The sequence below is a fragment of the Strigops habroptila genome, chromosome 4 (assembly GCF_004027225.2).
Source record: "Strigops habroptila isolate Jane chromosome 4, bStrHab1.2.pri, whole genome shotgun sequence".
In the NCBI taxonomy this organism is placed as follows: domain Eukaryota; kingdom Metazoa; phylum Chordata; class Aves; order Psittaciformes; family Psittacidae; genus Strigops; species Strigops habroptila.
In genome coordinates this window covers 55,341,012-55,361,566 of record NC_046358.1, presented here as the reverse complement: position 1 = coordinate 55,361,566, position 20,555 = coordinate 55,341,012, and the positions used below count along the sequence as shown (strand labels likewise).

General features: G+C 40.4%; 1 long non-coding RNA gene across 1 annotated transcript in view; it reads left to right on the top strand.

The window, feature by feature from the left end:
• The window catches only part of LOC115607034, a 97,655-nt gene that overhangs the window by 51,698 nt on the left and 25,402 nt on the right, over positions 1-20,555 (top strand). The window contains exon 2 of the long non-coding RNA XR_003991064.1: positions 39-117. This is a non-coding gene — a long non-coding RNA (uncharacterized LOC115607034). The remainder of the gene's footprint in view (positions 1-38; positions 118-20,555) is intronic.

Here is a 20,555-nt window from a genome sequence, read left to right as displayed (position 1 = left end):
ACTGCCTTCCTTAGAACTTTGCATCTATTTTATTTCAGGTGCTTCCCAGATACCTTGGGCTCTGCTAGGACCTTGAATCCACCTGCTTCAGCTTTCCTGAAAGGGATAGAAGACAGTGTAAGTGCTAATTATCTCTATTCTTAGTAGATGAGATGAATTTTACTTGGTATTGTGGCAGAAACATCAGCATAAGCACCACTGAAAGTTTGGTGGGAAACAGGTTAACCCTTTCTCTTACCATTGTTGCTCCCAGCGCAGATATCTGGTATAAAAATCAAGATAAACAATGTAAAGGTTTATTTCCCATAACCATCCCCAAACTTCTCTTCAGTGTGGAAGAGGTTTGATGATTGAGTTGATTGCATGATTCAGGGAAAGAGTATTTCTTGTCCCTCAGATGAAGCAAGCTGCTTTTCTGAACTTTGCCTTGGTCTTGTCTGAAGGAAGCTACTATATCTTTTAGTCATTGTTTAATTGAGGGGAGTTGTTTAACTTTTGCTACATTTTTCTTTAAAAAGACAAAAGACTTCTTGGATTTACTTGTTATTACCTTATAGCAGCAGCCATAGTGTGTGAGATGTTTCCCAAACAGAAAGTAAATTTATGAAAAAGATTATGTGATGTTAAGCCTGCAATACCCAGGCTGGACTCTGCGATCTGAGGCTGGTCTTGAATGCCCAAGTCCAGCCCTCACTCCTACAGTTTTGAGAAAGAAGAGCTCATAAGGCCATGACAGGCAGTTGATTCTGACAATGCAAACGGAGAAAAAATATTTTCTAGGTAATTTCTCTACAGGCAATTGGCAAAAGTGAGGCTAACAGATCTGTATAAGAAGGTAAAAATACTGATGATAGGAATGTAGTTAAATCTGAATGTGAGGATGCAGCATCCTTATTCCCTCTGAATGACCTGTGACAGGAAAGTAGGTGATATTTGGGGGGTTAGCAAGTTTTCTGTCTTTCTGTTATGCTCTTATCCTGTATGTTATTTTTCCTTTTCTACTTTGAAGTTATTTTCCAGGCAATTTTCATTTTGCCCTTCACAAATTGTGTTGTGTGCACTGAGTCATGGGCTTGTGTTTTTAGAAAGGTTGTCAGTCACAGCTATTCTCATGCAGCAATGATATGATTAGCTTGTTTTTTTACTGTAAAGTATTAATTTAACCAAAGTTTGAACACAGTGGGGGGGGAAAAAAAAAAAAGCATCAGTGGATGAACACGCCAGCTTAAAAACAGAGATAGTGTGTTGTATGAATGGTTGCCTTCCTTTGGGATTGTGGGAAAGGATGGAAAAGAAAAGAAACCCCACATGCAAGAAATCCTCAGGCACTGACATGGGAATATGCTAATAGCCCAGTCTCACCAGTAACTGGGGAGGCTGTAAGCACAGGGCGCTCCACAGCCCCTCCACAGCCCGGTCATCTCAGAAACCTGGTCCTGGGATTCCCAGCCACACACAATCTGCCTGAGGTCTCCTCTGCAGGCTCATGCTTATGTCTGGTTTGGGGGGTGAGGTCAATAAGATGCCTGGTTTGCAGGTGTCTCTAGGGGCTTCTCCCACAGTCTATCACACGCATACCTGCAGTGGTGAGGACTGCTGGAAGACAGAGCAGGACAGGTGGAACTGCCTGGGTCCCTAAGTGAGCCAAGATTGCCATATCACCATGTGTCTCAGTGCTGCCTTTTTCTTCCACTCTCTTTCCTGCACCTGAAATTTGACTGGTAATCGACCAATATGAGCCGAAAAAATGGTGTCAGCCTGAGCTGTGAATTGACCTGCTTTTGTCAGTTTGTCACAGTTTTATTGCTGCTTTAGCATAATGCGTGCAAGTCAAAGCCCAGCACTTCTGTCACCCAGAGAAAAGCCTGGCAGGCTGATGTCCTCAGGAACAGTTGCCATGTGTGGAGAGGCCAGGGGTTCCCTTTCTCCTCACCAGCTAGTCCACATGTCACATTTTCTTCCTAGCCAAAGAACAACCTAGAGCCAAAACAACCTGTAGGTGTATGCCTCTGTGTTTACCCACATCTCCAATACTGCCTGGAATTCCTTTGCAATGGTGTTCAGTAAGATTTCCTGAGAAAAAGATCAAAATTGTGTCCTTTTCTAAAGGTGACCATATTAGGCTCATCTCTTTGTAAATGTTAAGTTTATTACAGGAGCAATAGACTGGATTTTTTAAATCAAAGCATTTCAAATGTAGGAGACAAGGAATAACAGAGAATTCCAAGGCCTTTTATGAAAGACTCATCTTAAAGCTAATTTAGCTTTCTGCACGGCAGCAAATACATCAGACAGTTCACCCAAAAGCTAGCTGAATGTGTGTTTATACCTCTTATTTATACTGAGATTTCAAAATAAGCTTTTTGAACAAGCTATGACATTTTATTTGGTTTCATTAAACTAAGACTATGGCAATGTCAGACTGTTTTCTTAATTGATTATAAGTTTGCCTTCCTCATATTGCAAAGCTTATTATGAATGAATATATTGCCCAGTGCTTCTGCAGCTTGGCCCAAAATTTGGCTTAAAGTACTTCTTTCATATCTTTGTTTCTCACACAAATATCTTTGCTGTTGCTTCTGATAAATGAATAATTTCCAGCAGCTCAGGATGCTTGTAAATAGTCATGATCCAGCCAGCATATCTGAGTGACCCTACAAATAGTAAACATGGGAATGCAGCTTAGCATACATAAGCAACCCTACAATAATAACTTAGCATTTGCAGTTCAGCAGGTGGGAACAATCTTTAGAACTAGACTGTAAATAAGCTGTTGAGAGTGTCATGTAAGTCACAGATCTGAGTGACTTCAGAGTTTTCTTAGTTTTACACATGCAAATTCTCTTTTTTTAAATTAATAGATACTATTCCCTAGACTTGCAGACCTGTGTTATTTTTCATCAACAGCACCCAATCTGTTGCTAGACTTGTTTTTATGGAAGCTGTCCCTATCTCTCCAGCTCAGTTCCTAACTCTTACCATGCCTAAGTCATCTTGCACCTCACTGCTTCTCCAGCTGCTCGGCTCAAATCATGAAATATGTTTGCAAGCAGTAGCCTCAACCCCTGAGAATCCTGCATAAGCCTAGACATTATCAGCTTTACTCTTGGAAAGGGGTAAAGTAAAGCTCAGAGTGTGAGAAACTCTAAAAATAATGAAAATGTTATTGTTATTTCAAAATGTTCTTCCCATATGTTCAGGGAACAGAACGATGCTCAGGTTATGTAATTGACTTTGCAAAAACACCTGCTTGAGTAGGTAGAGTAGGGTGGAAACAAGGAAGAAAGAAAAAAGCATTTAGGTTCAAAAAAATAATGCCGTGTTAATTTGGTGGAAGGACTGACGAAAGAAATGCGAACTTGCGAGACAGGTGTTTCAGTGCCGTCGGGGCTGGGGATAGACACCTAGTGGTGGGCAGGGCTGCTTACAGGGCTGAGGACTAGCCGGGGAAAGCTCTTCCTTCCAGGCAAAGGCCAGACCCTCAGCCAAGGAAAATGTGCACAGCCTCATCCGCAGCGTGATTTACAGCCCTGTGGCCCGGCTGCAGCACACCTCCCTGCCTTGTGCAGCCTCCCTTCCGGAAAAAGGGCAGAGGCTCATTCCAAGCAAGCTCAGGAAAGTGGCAAGGAAATATTCCAATTTAATCCTATATATATATATATATATATTCTCCTTACCTGGCCCTCAGTTATTCCCCATATTTCCTTCATGTTCGCTGCGGTGTCATCTGTCCTGTACTGTTTGATTTAAAAAAAAAAAACTTAAACAGAGATTTAATTGCGCAACAGCTTTTTTCCCAAAGTATTATATTTGGCCAGAGGGCTGCTGTCACTGAGGGTGTCACCTTCCTGAGATATCATGCCTCTAGCACCCTCTCTGAAGGAATTCTCCAGCCTCCTTGATGAGCCACAGTCTCTTCAGGATGTATGTAAAAATGTTGCTGAGAATTAATATAAAATACTTAGTAATATAAAATGCTTGGTATCCTTGTAAGCCTCAACTGACTGAATGCACTAGTCCAAGCAAGAAAGCAGACTAAGCAATAGTTGCCTGGAGTGTGGCAATTGTGTTTTAAACTGTGCCCTGCTTATGTAAAAGATTTAATTTTAGTTGCAGGTAAAATACTACCCCCACTTGCACCAAATTGAGTATTTAGCCACCCTTCCTCGCACTTCTTTGTGTCTATTTGTCTGTCTCTCTCTCAAAATAAAAGGCAGGACCCATCCAGTGAAATGCATTGGAACAAGAAAATGCTCAGATATTTTAATACCCTGGAGCTACCGCTACCCCTTGGCAGATAAAATGACTGAACTGAAATTTAAAGCACATCTGATTTACCTGTTGTTTGTGTGACTCAAATACCTATGTTTAATTTTGTCTATGGATTGGAAAAAGTTAATTTCAAGCCTTGTTTCTCTTGCTAGCAGCAACAACCTTTTAAACCGAGTATTACTGGTGAACCATATAGAGCTGGTTAAAAAAAAATGCTTTTCAGTTCCACCATGCAGTTGTTCGGACGACAATTATGGCAGCTGAAGTTTAATCATAGTGTTTGATAGCTCATTTTCTCAATGTCAACACAAGGCACTGTTAAAAAAAATGAATTCTTTCATTTGATAAGCTGGCTCCAGAGCACTGGGCTCATTCAATAGGAAAACTGTTTCACAGGGCTGCAGCATGCATAGTTTTTCTCTTTCCTTCCCCCCCCCCCCCCCTTTCCTTTTTTCTCTTTCTTTTTTTTTTCCTGAAAGCCACCCAAGAAGAGATTAATCACGAGGGGGAAACTCAGCTTCACCCTCTAGCTGCAGGTCGCAATTTTTATTTGTATGGAATTGGCTTTTGGAAAGCTGAAGGCTGCCTGAGGGCAGGGACCTGATATAAGAAGAACCTGAGAATGAAGCAGCAGGGATTGATTAGCCTACTTCATATCCCACACTCCATAAGCACACTCCAACCGCAATCTAACACACCGCTGAGCTGAATAGACAAGAGAAATTGGATTCCTTCCTAATATTTAACCTTCAAGTCAGCTCCAACAGTTGTTGATATGTTGTTCTACCAGCAAGTAACAGTAGCTTTTTTATTCCAGCACCCACCCACACACATATATATACAATTTTATAAGTTATATGCTATATATTTACATATTTTCCATTTTCAATCTGTTTCAGAGCATGGTTTACCTAATCCATTTCAGTAAAAGTTTCAGGGAAGAACAAACTGACCAAATTTTTATGCATAAAATTGTAGTGAGGGAAGGCAGGGAAAGAGAAATAAAAAGTAGAAAAAACTCATTGTCTGTTTCATGCCTTTCAAGGACTTTTTCACACAGTCATTTTTATTTTACCTGTAATTTTCCCAGTTCATTAATTGTAGGAATTGTCTGGATTGTATCTAGTCATACGGATGCTGCTCACACTGACAATGTAAAGGTTTCATTTTAGATTTTTATATGTAAATCAGAGGTGCATTTTGGGAAATGTTTGCTTTTATTAGAGTTTGCTAAACCGACAGAAGGTGCTGCTGCGTGATGAGGGCCAGTCTGTGAAACCTGGACCATTCAGTGCAGTACAAGAGACCCATACTGAGGTTGCCCAGTACAGGGCACCCACAAGGGAGGGACAGCCACGTGCTGCTGGGAGCCCTGGCAGCAGGTGGGTAGAGATACTGCTTCTGCACCATGGTTGGTGGGCAGGAGGGCACTCCTGTGCCCTGGTAAAGCCCCTCCAAAGAGCTCCCCTTTCAACCCTGAGAGAAAGGTCAGAAGATGATGCAGAATGGTCAGAAAATGATGATTACAGCAGGGCGTTGTGTGTGCCTGGGGTGTCAGAGAAGGGGTCTGCCTTTGCAGCTTGCCAGTGGAGATGGGTTTTGTTTAGGAAAGGCTGGTTCTGGGGAACAAAAACCCTGGTTCAGAAACATGCCCGCCCCACTTTGCGCAGGCCTGACCTCATGGACAGCCCCTAGCAAGCTCCTGGGATCACTGACAAGGCTGCCTGGAGTCTTGCTGACCTCCCCAGGCTACCTGAGCAGCTGGCACCTTGTCTTCTTGGTGTTGGGGTGTGGAGCTGTATGTGTCCTTGGGCTCACTAAGCTACCCACGACTTCTAACTGCCCAGCTGGTGGGCTATGAGCTGCCTTGGCTTCCTAGCCCCTGTGAGGTCTAGGCTGCCACGCGTTTTCTGCCATGATCCCCACATGCTCCTGTGTACGTGTCAATGTGTGTGACACACTCTCCATGGGGTTCTCCAAAGGAGAATTTTCTAAAAAAGTTCACATTTCTGGATCTTCTTTTATGTTTGGAATGAATAAAAATATGAGAATTTGAGATTTTTCTCAAAATGGTCATTTGATTCATGTTTAGCTGCACAAATTTTGTCCTCTGAGAGACTGAAATACCTCTACAGCGACTCTTGAGGTTGCCACTGGCTCTGTTTGAACTGTAGGGCTCCCTTTGCTCCTGACTGCCACGCCAAAGCCAGGCTGTGCACTTCACCAGCACACTCGGTGTCCTGACCATATGCTATCATCTGCTGGAGGGCAGTCCTTGCAAGGTAGCTCAAGCATTTCTGCAGGATGCTGTGTTGTACCTTGTCAGGTCTGGTCAAAGAGGCTAACCATGGCATGGCTGCTTTCTAATATTGACTTTTTTAGGTGAAGTGGAGGGCAGCTGTGTTGAGTAGCACTGGGTTTCAATTAAAATGAGAACCAGGAGGAAAGCAGGGCTGTGGCGGTAGAAAGGACTCTTCAGTCTTCCGCTTAGTTGTCACAGAGGTGTAGACATGCAGGTGGGAAGCTTTGGCTTGGCCATCCTATTTTGTTTCCATGGCAGGGGAGTGAACCAAGTTCTTTGCTCTTTGTAGAAAGCACTGGCGGGAAATACTTGTGAAGCCTTCTTGCGTGAAACACCATATAACCGGCGCAGGCCTTCTAGAATTGGGTAATATCATTCTGCAACTTGTAGTGAAAAAATGTTGCCCTAATATATAGAGTGTATTGAGAGAGTATGCTGCTGAAACAGCTACTGCTGCAAGCACAGTGAAATTTTCATGTAAACATCTTCAAATATTTTTATGACCCATCAGATTGAGTTTTATAAGTCAGTGTATGAGTGAATACACAAAGTTTCCCTCTTTGTTTGCATATCCTGCCTCTACTGAGTTTTAAATGTTCATGCTATGTGGACAAAATCCAACTCTACATCTGTTTAGGCATATGCAGGCAACATCATTTCCAAGATTTTCTTTTCATGTCTACTTGAGCTCTATAGCTTTGTGAAAAGTGAACTCATAAGACCTTAGCTAGCTTCCCTGTATCCTAATTCTGATTGTTAATTTCCCATACAGACTTGGGATCCTCTGGATTTCTTGCCATTTCATGTTCAAATAGACAGAAGAAAATCTAAAACTATCCGCCCACTAACCAAGCAGATACACACAACCCCTTTTCCGCCAGTGATGGCCCAGATGATGATTATGCCCATGCACCTCTGAGCACAGTGATGGGATTTTTCAACCTGTGGATCTGAGACTTCAGTTCACAGAATAAAGCCACACTCTGGAAAAAATACTACTAGGACAGTGCACTAGTAAGGACTATTGTGAAACACAGGTTGGCATTAATGAGCCTGCTAGTTCTCTACCAGCTTCACTAGCTTCTCAAGGGATCCTGGATAAATCCTACAAGCCTCTCATAGGACAGTATTTCCTTCAATGTGATTTTAGCATTTAGCCTACAAAATCTATTAATCTGTCTATCCCGGGTCTTATCTCTCTACAGTTTGAACTGATGCTTTAACACAAGATTTTACCCTCATTTCTTTTACCTCTGGTATGGACATAATGGAGCTATTACGCAAGGCCAGGACTTGCTCACCAAGTTAGTTATTTCTGTTACCGATTAGGGAAGAAAAGGAGTGCAAGAAATAGAAAATGTTTTTTGTTTTAAAATATTTCTGTAATGCAGCATTTGATAACTGACAGAGCACTACAGCCTTCATGATGGAAAACAGAGATTTAGCAGCCTCAAAAAAATTGTGGCAACAAGCTGATTTTGATCAAGATGTTTGAAAAATGATCACTGTGTTTAATTTTTAAAAGGTTGAAGTGCTTTCCTGGGATATAAGGGGTTCTCCTGAAAGGAAGCACTGGGACTATATTCTAAAAAGTTGACTTTGATATAGTTATTTTCATTTGTTGGATTTTTTGCTTTGCCTGAAATTTTGACTGTTTGTTCTGATGTGGGACTTTCCTGAGGAATTAAAGCTGCGGCCTTTGATCTGCTCCAATGATATGGGTTGTGATTCACAGGAGCACTGATGGAAATAAACAAAGTCATTCCCTTTCCTGTATATTGGAAGAAGCTTTACCATTACTTTACCAAGTAATTCAGGACTGTGAGCGAATATACCTGATGGCAAGTACCTAAGACTGCAGGTTATAATAAAACCTGTTTGATTAAGCTAAAATAAAAATATATGTTTGTGTGGCCTTTTCTAGTCCACTGGCAACTGGGGGGAGCAAGAGCACTACATGGGGGCAATTAAAAGAGACTTCCTCCTGAAATGCTTGAGAGACAATGTTTTAAAAATCTCCGCCTTGTGACATATATTGTTATTGAGGGGCTGGTTGCAAATTTTGTAACTAGTAGTCTCACCTGATATTACTAAACTTAATGAACACCATAACAAATGTAAATAGCATTTCAGTAACACAAGTTTCAAGTTTATATTGAAAGGCAACAAGGCCCTCAGTATGTCATAGCTACTGCTAGGCTGTGTGCTGTAAAACCTCATTTGAGACCTTGCCTATACCAAAGAGCTTAGAGCCCAAAGGGATGAAAAGGATTTCTATCTTAATTTTTAGAAACGAGAAACTGAGGCAAACTAGTCATGAAATGCCATGTACAGATTCCATGGAAACATTGTAATAGAGCTGGAAAATGTATTGTCATATAGTATTACTGTTGGTAGAATAATTTTTAGCATTGTAAGAGGTTTAGGTTGTGTAGGTGGTCAGAGCCATGTGTTCCTGTGGAGGCTACTAGTGTTGTTAGCCCTGTGCCTGCTTCGCAGGCGGAGAATGCCACTATAAGGATTGTTATGAGAGTTGGGGATGATGTTTGGTTTTCAACTGACCAGATTGGTAGGGCGATGTATATGGATAACATTATGCTTTCTAAGCATAGTAGGGTGGAGATTAGGTGGGTTCGGTGGAAGGCCAGCCCTAAGTTGCTTAGGGTGAAAGCTGGGTAGAAGCTTAGGTGTGAGAGGGACATAAAGTCATAGGATAGGCTATGGTTTGTTGAGTCGAATCAACTGTCTTGCTTAGACTAACTTTCTTATTCTGCTCATTCTAACCCTCCTTGCGTTTGCTTATAGATTAGGTGTAGGGTTAGTAGGAGAATGCTGGTAAACACATCTCTTCCTGTCAGAGAGATGTGTTACTTCCCTGACCTTACTGTTATGGAAACCTTGCATGAGGAGGGTAGCGCCTTTCAAGAGTGGGATGTATTTCTTTTTCCCAAAATAAATTTGTCCATGCCACTAGAAGCTCACCAGTAATCAGGAAATATTGCTTTCCAAAGAGACAAGATGCTTATCAGGTAGCAGTGCTACATGTCTGCATGAGGCAGCTGGTGCTGGGGACCAAGTACGAGAGGAGAGGGTGGGCAGGTGGCAGCTCCTGCCCTTTGCAGAGCCCCTTTTTGGTACTAAGAATCCCCTGTGCCATCACCACTGAGCACCAGCCAAAACTCACCTGCCTGCTATCTCCAGTGCTGCTCACCCGTGCTTTAAGCCATGCTATCACTGCTAGCAAGCAAGGGAATGGTTGTATTCCCAGTATTGCTTGAATTAAGCACAGGTAATGATCGCTCTGAAAAAATTATAGAAGCAGACTTAGATTGAATTTACCACAGGAAGAAATAAGAATAAATGCAAGCGGAACAGAAATGAAAAATGTGCAAGAAATAAAGTAATAACAATTAGATGAAGTGACAAAAATTCTGGGTTTAGCTGAAGGAAACCTTATCGGAAGCAACATTTGAGTATTGGCCCTAATCAACACCCAGACTCTAATGCTGGCACCATCCCCATAGTATGGCTGAACCTTGCTGGATGCAGGCTACACCTTGGCTAGAGCAGCCTTTCTGCTGGTAATAAAATGCTCTACAAAGTAATTCAGTAATTCTGAGAAGCTTACTTTGTGACTTTTCAAAAATTGCCACTCTCAGTTCTGAGTTTGAAACTAAATTGAGAGGATTTAAGCTGAGTGTTAGTAATGCCACTTCTCTGGCAAAGCCATAGCTATGAAGGAAAACAGAAACAGGAAATAATGAGGAAAATTCTGTGTAAAGCAGGAGAATTCTCCAGGTGCATTGATAAGAGCATGTTTTATTAGACATGATTATTTTCTGTGCTGTTTATTCAATCACAGCATCATCTCCATCCTCCTTTTCCTCAGCTCCTCTGCAGTCACTGCTACTTCACATCATGTTCAATAGAAATAGATACATATTTATTCACCCTGACCCAAAAAGTAAGTTTTATGTCATCTGTGTCAATTTGTTGTTGTTCAATGTGTTATACTAAAATTCAGATTCAGCAAACGCTCAGTGTACCAACTCCAACAAATAGTGTTTTTTTTCAGTCATAAATCTGTCATTCATGCTGACCCAGCCATGTGCCCTGCTGGCTGGCATAGTGGCAGCTATGGCTTCTTTGCTGCAGACCTTACCAAAGAACGCAACCTGTCTTTTTTTTTCTTTCCTTACATCCACTGCTTCCTTCTTTCTTTTGGGTTCTGTGCCTGGTTTTGCACCTCTGGGTGGAATCCTTTCTTCTACAGTTCTGCTTCCTTATGGGACCCTTTGGTCTTCTCCACATTTCCACAAGTTACTCTTCATTTCTCAGTTCCTCTTCCCTTTTGCCTATTCTTTTAACACTCGTGCATGCTCCACCTCTGTCCTTTTCACATAAATGTATCTCAAGGATTATGCACAGTACTTGACCAACAACATCTTTATTTAGTTTCAATTCAACAGTTCTTTCTAATGAAAACAATCTCAAAACATTTACTGCTTTTTTCACACAGTTGGTTTTTTTATGTTCTCTTGCCAAGACACATCTTTTCGACTCACCCTATTTCTTTACAACTCTCTCCTACCAAATTAGTGCATCTTTCCACCTTGAGATTACCAGTTTCTCTGTGTCCAGTCATTCTACCTGAGCTGTGGTTACTGATGAAATTTGCGAGTAAACTATGCTGGTCTACAGGACATCTATTTTATCAGACACACAGGTTGTGTTCCTTTGCATGTTATACTTAAAAATGTAACCCCATTCTACTTAAGAGTTCTTTAGACACCGTGCCAAATAATGACTACATTACATTACAATTACATATCCACACTTTGAAGAATATGCTGCTTCTGTTGTGACACTGTTTTCATCCACTTTAATGGTTTTTATTCCCTGGGAAAGTAAAAGATCAGAATGCTTCTATTAACCTTGTTCTCCTAAATGTGTGAGTAGTTAAATTTTAGGTCATTCTATTGATTCACAAGGCAGCAAGTAAATCCCATGGCTGGTAAGTATCTGCCAGTTGACTAGGCTTTATCCAATTCCATCTTGCGCCTGTAGCAGCATAATATTTCCATTGCAGTAAGCTTATGGGTGCAAATGATCACATCTGCATCTTGATTTATTCCTTACTAGTTGGAAATATGCAGTGTCAAATATTCAGTGAATTTTGCTAGGTCCTAATGAGGATTCAGTGTAACAGGATTTTCTCCAGCTTCAGTCTTGTAGAAAAGTTTTTCTGCATATCTGTCTTTTCAAATCAAAAAAGATATAGTTTGCTGGTATATAGTATATTTTAGTTCCAATAAAATTTCAGGCTACGCTAAAGAAAAAGAGAACTGTGTCCTACCACTTATGCCACTGTGGTATTGACAAGAAGTAGAAAAAGATGGTTGGGCAACTGAGGACTAACTCCTAGGTCTGGCTGAGAAGATGGAAAGGGAGGTTTTTAAGGCCTGTTAACTCTCTTGAACCAGAAGATCAGTAAAAAACAAAGAGTCAGTAGCAGAATTTAGGGCTCAAAGAGGCTGCCCTGAATTGCTTGGCATACAATCGCCTGTACATTTAAGTGGTTTGCTAGTCTAGAGTTACTAGAACATAATGTTTTCTTCCCTAAATCCTTTCTTTTCTGACTTGGAGAGGAAATGGATAGCACCCTTTATTATGGCATTGAAAGACTCTGTCTAGATTGATAGGAACCTTCATGAATAACAGGGATTTTTTGTGATGGCAGAGTGTCTGTCCCTAACCACATTATTCACTCATCCAGGAGTTTGTCAGTCCAGGTGTTTCAGAACTGGTTCTGCTGCTTGTTTAAGAGTGAGGTGCCAAGAGGTGCAGTTTCTGTTATGAAAAGATATCCACTAGGTAGCTGAGTTAAAATCAGATTGTCACTGATTTAAAATTCTGATATCACTGCCCATCATACTAAAACATGATAATAGTTCCTGTAAAGTTAGTAATCCTCGTGCTTATGCAGTGTTATGTAGTAATACTCTTGACCAGCATAAGCACGGAGATTTGGTTATTATGTAGAAGAGTTATAATAAGAAATATGACTGCAAAAGCAAAGCAGTCAGTTGAAATTGGTCTATAATTAAATGCTTAGAAAATTCTGTGCTTAGCTCATTTTAAAATCAAGTGCTTCTTTGTAGCAATTTCCTTTCTTTAATTACAATTTCCTGTCTAGTTTGACATTTACAATGCAATCTTGGGGGACATGCTTGTGATTTATTATTCTTGCTCCTATCAGGATATCACTCAGCAGAAATGAGTTTATAAAACAAGAGCTCAAATTATTATGGCCTTTGACCAATAAAGCTGGCTCATAATTTCAGGCCTGAGAAAAGATTAACATTTTCAACAATCAAATACAGAATTACCAGTAGGGGACAATTTTGAAAACTATTTCAATTTTCTGAAACATTGTACATTTTTAATAAGGAATATATAACTGGTTATATATTGGAGCGCAGGCTTAAGAGTAGAAAGAGCAATAGTGAATTGTAAAGCAAACCTGAAAGGAAGACTTTAACATCTAACATTGTTTAGCCTCTTCTGAATGAAATTGAAACTGCTAAATCAACATTACTTGAAAATTACCTAATGGAAGAGATATAAAAGCTCGGATAAGTTCACAGCAATGCACTCTCCCTTTTCTTTAGCATTCTTGACTCCACAAGCTAATTCATCCGGAGGAGCTAGGGGAAATTTTTCTGCTTGTTTCTTTTATTTTCAAATCTTACTGAACAAATTTTCTTTTTAGTTCTTATTTTTCTGTTGGGGTCTCTCATTTAGAGAAACAGATGCCCCTGCTAAACTGCATATTACATGATCTCTTCTGCTGTCACTGCTTTTCCAATGACTTACTTTGTCCTCGATTCAGGAAAATGTCATTGTTAGGACAACACAGAAGTCAAAATGAATTCTCCATGACTTGTGCACATGTTTGAAATTAAATGTGAACTTGTCTGTAACACAAAATAGGCATCCTGTCTTGATCTTTGTGAAGAGTGGGTTCTTAAAATCTCTATCCAAAGTGGTAGGTGTGTGTTTAGTTTTAATTTGATGTAATGTCAAAATGGATGGCCTATAAAATTATATTGAAGGAGAGAGAAATGGTATTGGCAGGGAAGAAAATCTGTATCTTTGGAGATCTTTAAAACAGCTCGTGTGCACATTGTTGGGAGGTGCAAATGCTTAGCACCTCTCAAAGTCAGGCTGCTTTTATTTAGATGCCAGCATATAGAGTTAAGAGCCTATTTGTAAGTACTGTGAATTAAAATCATTATTTTAAAGAATCTGTCCTCCCTCATGCCCAAGGAGATGAGAAAACATGATATTAGTTACTTCGTTTTAGTAAGGTGAAAGTGAGAAAGTGGCATCGCCCTGACTCAGAGCTGTTCCCTGGTTAATGACAGGGTCTGAAGACCTGCCACAACATTTCAGAGCTGCTGGTCCCCAGCTTAGCTGCCTGCCCTGTTCTCCTTAGTTACAAGCACACAAAATTTCTTTCCTTCCAAAGCACTCCCAGAGCCTTGTATTTTACTTCAGTCACAGGTTAATGTAAATGCTCAAACATCTCTCCCTAGGGCTCCTGTCTCTAGTTTAATGTAGTATTCAATGTGGGGAGGAAGTAATATGGAAATTGGATACACCCATGAAGAGATGGTAATGAGCATCTGCACTGCTGCCCTGAGCAGCATCTGTGTGAGACCTTGCAGGAATGAGGGGCCGCCATCATCCCAGAGACAAGGCCCAAGGCAAGTCCATGGGCCAGTTTAAATATACAGCTCAGAGGTGGAGAAGAGGAAGGATGTATCTGCAGAAGTGCACATATTTGCTTAGAAAAATACCTGAGCAGTTCTCAAAAGTAACATGGTGCGTCAATACTTGCTAGAAGGAAGAGGAGGAGAGGAAAGTTCAGTGACTAATGAGACCAACACATCTTTCATCATCCAATGTCAAAACAGATTTGAGTTTTTATGGCTGGATGTGTTTAACTTTGGACTGTGACCATTAATGGTGACTAGAGAGCCATTTTCTGCAGGTTCTTCTGTTGCTTAATTATTTTTCTTACAGAATTACCTTTGGCAAGAGAAGTGTTTATTAACCTGTCATCTCTGCAGCTTGATCTTAAGATAGAAAATAACCAAGAATGCCATTGCTTCTAGTCTGGAAAGGTACATGTTACATTATGAACTCAAATATCTTCTAGCTATATAAAGGCTTTATGCAATCATTAAACTGCAGAGTTTACATAGGAGCTGCGCATGCCAGCACACATCCACCAGAATTCTCCATTCAGTCAAAATCTGAGACATAATAGGTACGTTCTGTCACCTCCCATTAGACACTGGTGAGGAGGCCAGTACGGGCAGTTCAGTCCAAAGGCTCTTAAGTTTTTCTAAACTTCCCTAAACCTCTAGAAAAGTTTTCCCTATTGAGTAGGATCCAGTTCTAATTTGGTTTGAATTCCTACATTGAAAGAATTAAATCACCTTTCCAAAACCTTCTCCCTTTTCTTTGGGGATTATAATACTCTTTAATTCTGGGCTGAGTGAACTCCCATACAGAAAGAAAAATACACTTATGAGACAAGGCTCCTCAGCTGATGTGAATCAGCAGAGCTTCACTGGTGTCAATGAAATCATGCTAGTTTATACATGCTGATTATTTGGCTCTTAACATAACAAGATTTTCCCAGAGCTGTGTGTTTTGACTCTGTTAAATCTTTCAATCCACAAATGGATAATATATATGTATTTTACTTATGCACAGATGTTTTAGTCCCTGGACAGAAACAGTCATTTAGGTGCTGGCAGAATTCCTCTGTGTTAATGTTATTCTTTCAAAAATCATGCCAGTTACAGTTTCAGGCACAGTCAGTGACCAATACAGCAGCACAACTTTGCTTGGGAACATACTACAAACAGGGAGAAAGAGGAAAAGCATTTTGATGAATGATAATTCCCCCTTGGCATCACCTCTGTAGGAAGCCTGCCATAGATAAATGTGTAATAATTCTGTTCTCCTGAGCCACAACTGGCAATTCTGTGGTCATAGGAAACTCTTCTACTTGACTTCGCTGTAGTTGTAGGTTTCCTGATAGACTGAAATAATAAATATTTGTAGGCTTCTCTTCCATTCTTACCAACTACCCCTTATCTAGCATCTAAAGTTTCTGCTGCAGGAAAATAAATGATATAAATATCTCAAGCTATTGATTCCTTTTTGGTATCAATGTTCCCTTGTCCAACAACAAATGTAAAAACAATCTGGTGGGAAAACAAGTGTTCTGTTGTTGTTTTAACCTTAGCCTAGGATGCCTTCAGCAACTGTGATATATTAGGAGAACAAGCTTTTCAACATGAGGTATTTTAAAAATCCTTTCCTAAATTCTTTGTTTATATACTTATTTGTAAATGGCCTTGTTTCCAGTGTACGAAGCACCCAGCACTCCTCACTGTTTTCACCTGGACCTTTTGGATTAGACCTCCTGTCCCAGATAATGCTTTATGAACTCATATGGAAGCGAGTTCTGTGATCTGAAGAACTTGGGCTTTGTTTGTGTTCTTAACACTGGAACAAGTCACATTACCTAGCTTGACCACAACATTGACTAATTTTAACTCCTGAAAGAGAATCAAAGCATTATCAACCATTACCCTTGGATAGTGCCTTTTGGGTGTGAGCCCAAATACAAAGATCTTTTCTCCCATAGATCACACATGAAGTGTATCTCATCTGGCTCTCCTTAAAATCCATGGGGGTTCTGTCATTAAGTCAATAGTAAGCCCGTAGTTTATCACTTGTAATGTATTTCTTATTTGTTCAACCCAAGCGCTGCTTTTGGTGTTTTCCAGATAAGCAGAAAGTTCAAGAGGAAACCTCGTTCCAGCCTCCAAAGTCTCTTCCTTGGGTGTAATTCCAACAGATTCTGATATACACCAGTTGGAGTTCAGAACTAGGCTCAGCATCCTTGCTCCTCTGTTTTGACTCTGCTCAGCTATGAATAAGTACAGGAAAGAGAGTGGTGTGCAGCAAACAGCAGCACTATTGGCATGTGAATTTTTGCACATTTTGCTATTTCCTAATGTTTGTTTGGATTTCACATACTGCCTAGGCAAAATTAATTGCCTGCACATTTATGAAAATTTAGTCCAATGATCTCTTTGTCTATTTCCTGGACTATGTATGCTTTTGGCTGCCAAAAATAACTCCAGGAGACAGGTTACATGGAAGCTGGGATTATCCATGGAAAGTAATAGTAGTACCCTCATGCACGAAGAATGAGCAGGCTGCCGATTGTAATATGTTTAAAGGGTCAACAGAAATCTATAAGTGGTCAAGAAACAAGACAAACATCGGCCACCAGTCTGATGGGAAAAGCAACATCCATTAAGTCCATTAAATTTAACATTGAAATCAATGTTTAAACCACAAGAAGTAATTAGTGTAATTCATATTACAGACCTTTGGATTTTTGAAACCAGGTTTAATTATATTGAAAAATGACAGCTTCATTTTCCCTCTACGGGTAAGTTACTACCATGTTCCCGATACTTTTATTAGGGCTGGGTGCCGATATCAGGTTTTTAATGACATTAAGCAAAGTAGTGTTTCAGCCATTTGAGGAACAATAAATCAGGTTAGATTCTTTTTGAATGGAGACAACACAGATCAAGTGGCTTTTAAATCATTTTCCTTTATCACTGTGAAGTAGAGCTGTTCACCTGAAACAGCAGCCCATGGGGAAAAAAAAAAGTTGTAGAGTGATATTTGGATTCCCTGGCTCCCTTTCCCTGCATCAATGGACAATTCATGAGCTACTGCTAAGCTCCGAAAAGGTATCTCTATAATCCTTTGCCAGTACAAACTCCACATAACTTTTATGAGGTCTCTCGTTAGCAGTCTTATATTTGAAGAAAGATGAAGTGATACTGCATTTTCTGAACTTAAAAACTTTTAGTGTTGACAAGGATAGTAAATGTGGCCATTAGGATACACACACAAAATGTTAATTTTCAAAGTATTTTCATTGATGGTTTTGAGGAGGGTAAAATATTTGTCTTATTTCTGTCTTCTTGATGTGCTTCCATACTCTCGTCTCTTCTTTCTTGAGCCAAATTCCTTTGCTGCTTCTGTTTAATTGGGATCTTTTCTTTATGGGCTAAATTTTTGCAAAGCTATTAGTAAAGCTTCTGGAAAAACCATGATGACTTCTCTTTCAGCTTCCATTAATGCAAAAATAATTGATGTTAAAATTATTACCTCTTGCTTGCAGACTGTTCCTGGTTCTACCCTGTATTTGGGGTGGAGGCAATGGGCCTCCTTCCTCATTACGCAGATGCATAGAAATAGGGATGTAAATGCCCAGCCTCAGCCTGAGTTTATTACGGAGTGTACTGAAACCACGAGCATGCCCTGATTCTGTTTTAGTGTATCTACTGAGCAACCAAAAGTGTCTGAGTTATAGGAGTGCGTGACTGAAGATTGTGCAGAAAACCATAACGGAATGGATAACTACTTGGCTTATCTTGGTGTGTGGTCATTCAATTAAACTGATAACAAAAGTAAAGTAAATAATACTGAGTTTAAGTAAAGTAAATAATTCTGAGTTTAAGTAGCTTTAAATTGTTTGAAAATGTGGTATGAAAACCCCAGCTTCTCCCCACATCAAGGAAAATAAATTTCAAGAAATGCAAAGTATATGATACTTCCTCACAGACACTACAAGGCCTTGGATCTCACTGCTCCTTTCCTGCTGTGGGGGTGCAGGTTATTTACCATTGCAGTCAGTGATATTTACAGGTTTGTCTTCACCCTGGTAGAGGTCAAGGATATATTGGAGCAGCAGGACCCCAAAAGAATGCTCTGTCAGGTCTTTGAAAGCAAAAGATGAAGCTGCCAAGTAAGAACCCGGAAAATACAATAGGTGTTACTGCAAAAAAGGGAGATGAGCCATGTGCAGGAATGGCACCATCAACAAGCCATAGTGATGCTGATGCAGAAGACAAAGGAAAGCAGTGAAACGGTACAAAGGTGGGGAGACATGGTATGATTTGAATGATGGCATTGTTTTGTCTACTCTGTGGGTGAAAAACTTGTTTAAACTGGTAGAGAGGAAAGCTCAGTATCTAGGACTGAACAATACTGAAGTGCTCTGTATCAGTAAGTGACTGTTATGAAAACAGTAATTCTCTGTACCAGTCAGGAGCATTTTGCTGACTGTGGGAATTATGAATGCAAGTACAAGATCTCTTTATGGGGCATGGGAAAAAGTCTATGTGTGAAAAGAAAAAAGGAAGGAGAAGATTCCAGACCTGTGCGGTGATTCCCAGCATACATTACTCTTTGGGCATGTTGATACTGTATGGGTAGATGCACACTCATCCTGCCCATGCTATTCACTGACAAAAGTCCTTCTCAAGAGGGATTATTAGCTCAGACTTTGTGCCAATGCAGTCACATGGCTTCTGTCAGATTGGAGCGTGGGCAGAGCTTGCTCATGGCTGTTTGCAATATGTGGTGTAAACATATCCAAAGAGTAATAGCAGGTGGTAGCAGAGGAGGTGGATAGAAAGGAAGGCTTGGAACAAAAGATGTTAAGCTTCATTTGGTGTATGATGAGCCAAATTCATCATTGGTGTAACGCCCTGAAATCAGTGGAGTTACAATAATGAAATTAGTCCAGAGAATCATATCCATCCCTGGCACTCTGTGCAGTGCCTTTGATCTGATGAGGTATATGTCATGGCAACATCTTGCCTGCTGAATTCACAACATGATGCCCTCAGGGTGAAAAGTTGGAAAAAAATTCCCAATGGCACTGGGAAGTCACGAGCTAAATTTTGAATGTACATTTCAGCCTGAAATCCTGACAGAGTTTTCTTTTCTTCCTGCATATTTACCCCAAATGGTAACAATATAATGAAATCTTTGGCCACAGATTCAGTGCTCAAAATGGGATTAATTTCTTTCTGTTTGGCTGGTACAAATAACTGCACATGAAGAGTTTATGCAATAGCAGAGGGGGTTATTTTGTCTTGGCAAAGGTCATGTCTGGAGCGATGGAAGAAACTGAGGTAACATGAATATTGTATTTAGCTTTCTTCATCTACAGAAGAAAAGCTAGTGTTTCATTTGGCACTCTCAACTTATTAAAGTGTTCTTTTGCATTGCTTCCCAGCTTCAGCTCTGCACTCTTAATCAGACCAAAACCAATTCCTCTCACCTCACTTCTCCTTCCTAAAAAAAAAAAAAATACTCCAAGAAAAAGCCCCAAAAGCCCACACAAACCCCAGAAATACAAACCAAATATCCACAAGAACAATACACATTTCTCTCTTTTTTTTTTCATCATTCAGTAAATGCACTCAAAGGTTATATTGGTTAAACCAGATCATCAGCTGGTTTATGTTTACCTAGCTTGAGTGAGTTTGGTGAAATTGTCTCAATTTACAGCAGCTGAGAACTTGGCCCTCATTAGTAAAGGGTTTAAATAACATAGGATCAGCCACCCTTCAGGATTGTGTCCTAATTTAGCAACTGAGAGTACTAGTCTAGAAGGCTGAAATGTTTGGCCATCAGAAGTGCTAAATTACAAGGAATGAGTGTTCAGGAACTTCTCTGCTAAGCAGCTACAGCTCAGAAGGGCTTTTACACTTTGAGCTATCCAAAAGCACGTTTTTGGTGTTCCATGAGAGGCATAAGCTATTTTCTTTGCACACACCTTTTCCCTTTACTTGCCCTGTGGTAAAGAAGGGGTGTTGCAGATGGTGGCTTTACTGTATGAAACTTTCTCTGGCCTTGACATCTCACACCTATAAGAACAGAGCTGTGCTTGACACCGGTGCTGCCTGTGTGTCCCTGGCAAAACAGTTTCTGCAAGGCCAGAACCAGAGCTCCTATGGAAATAAGGATTATACAGGTATGTACTCTGTGGGTCACTGTCTACTAGTTCTTGAACCAG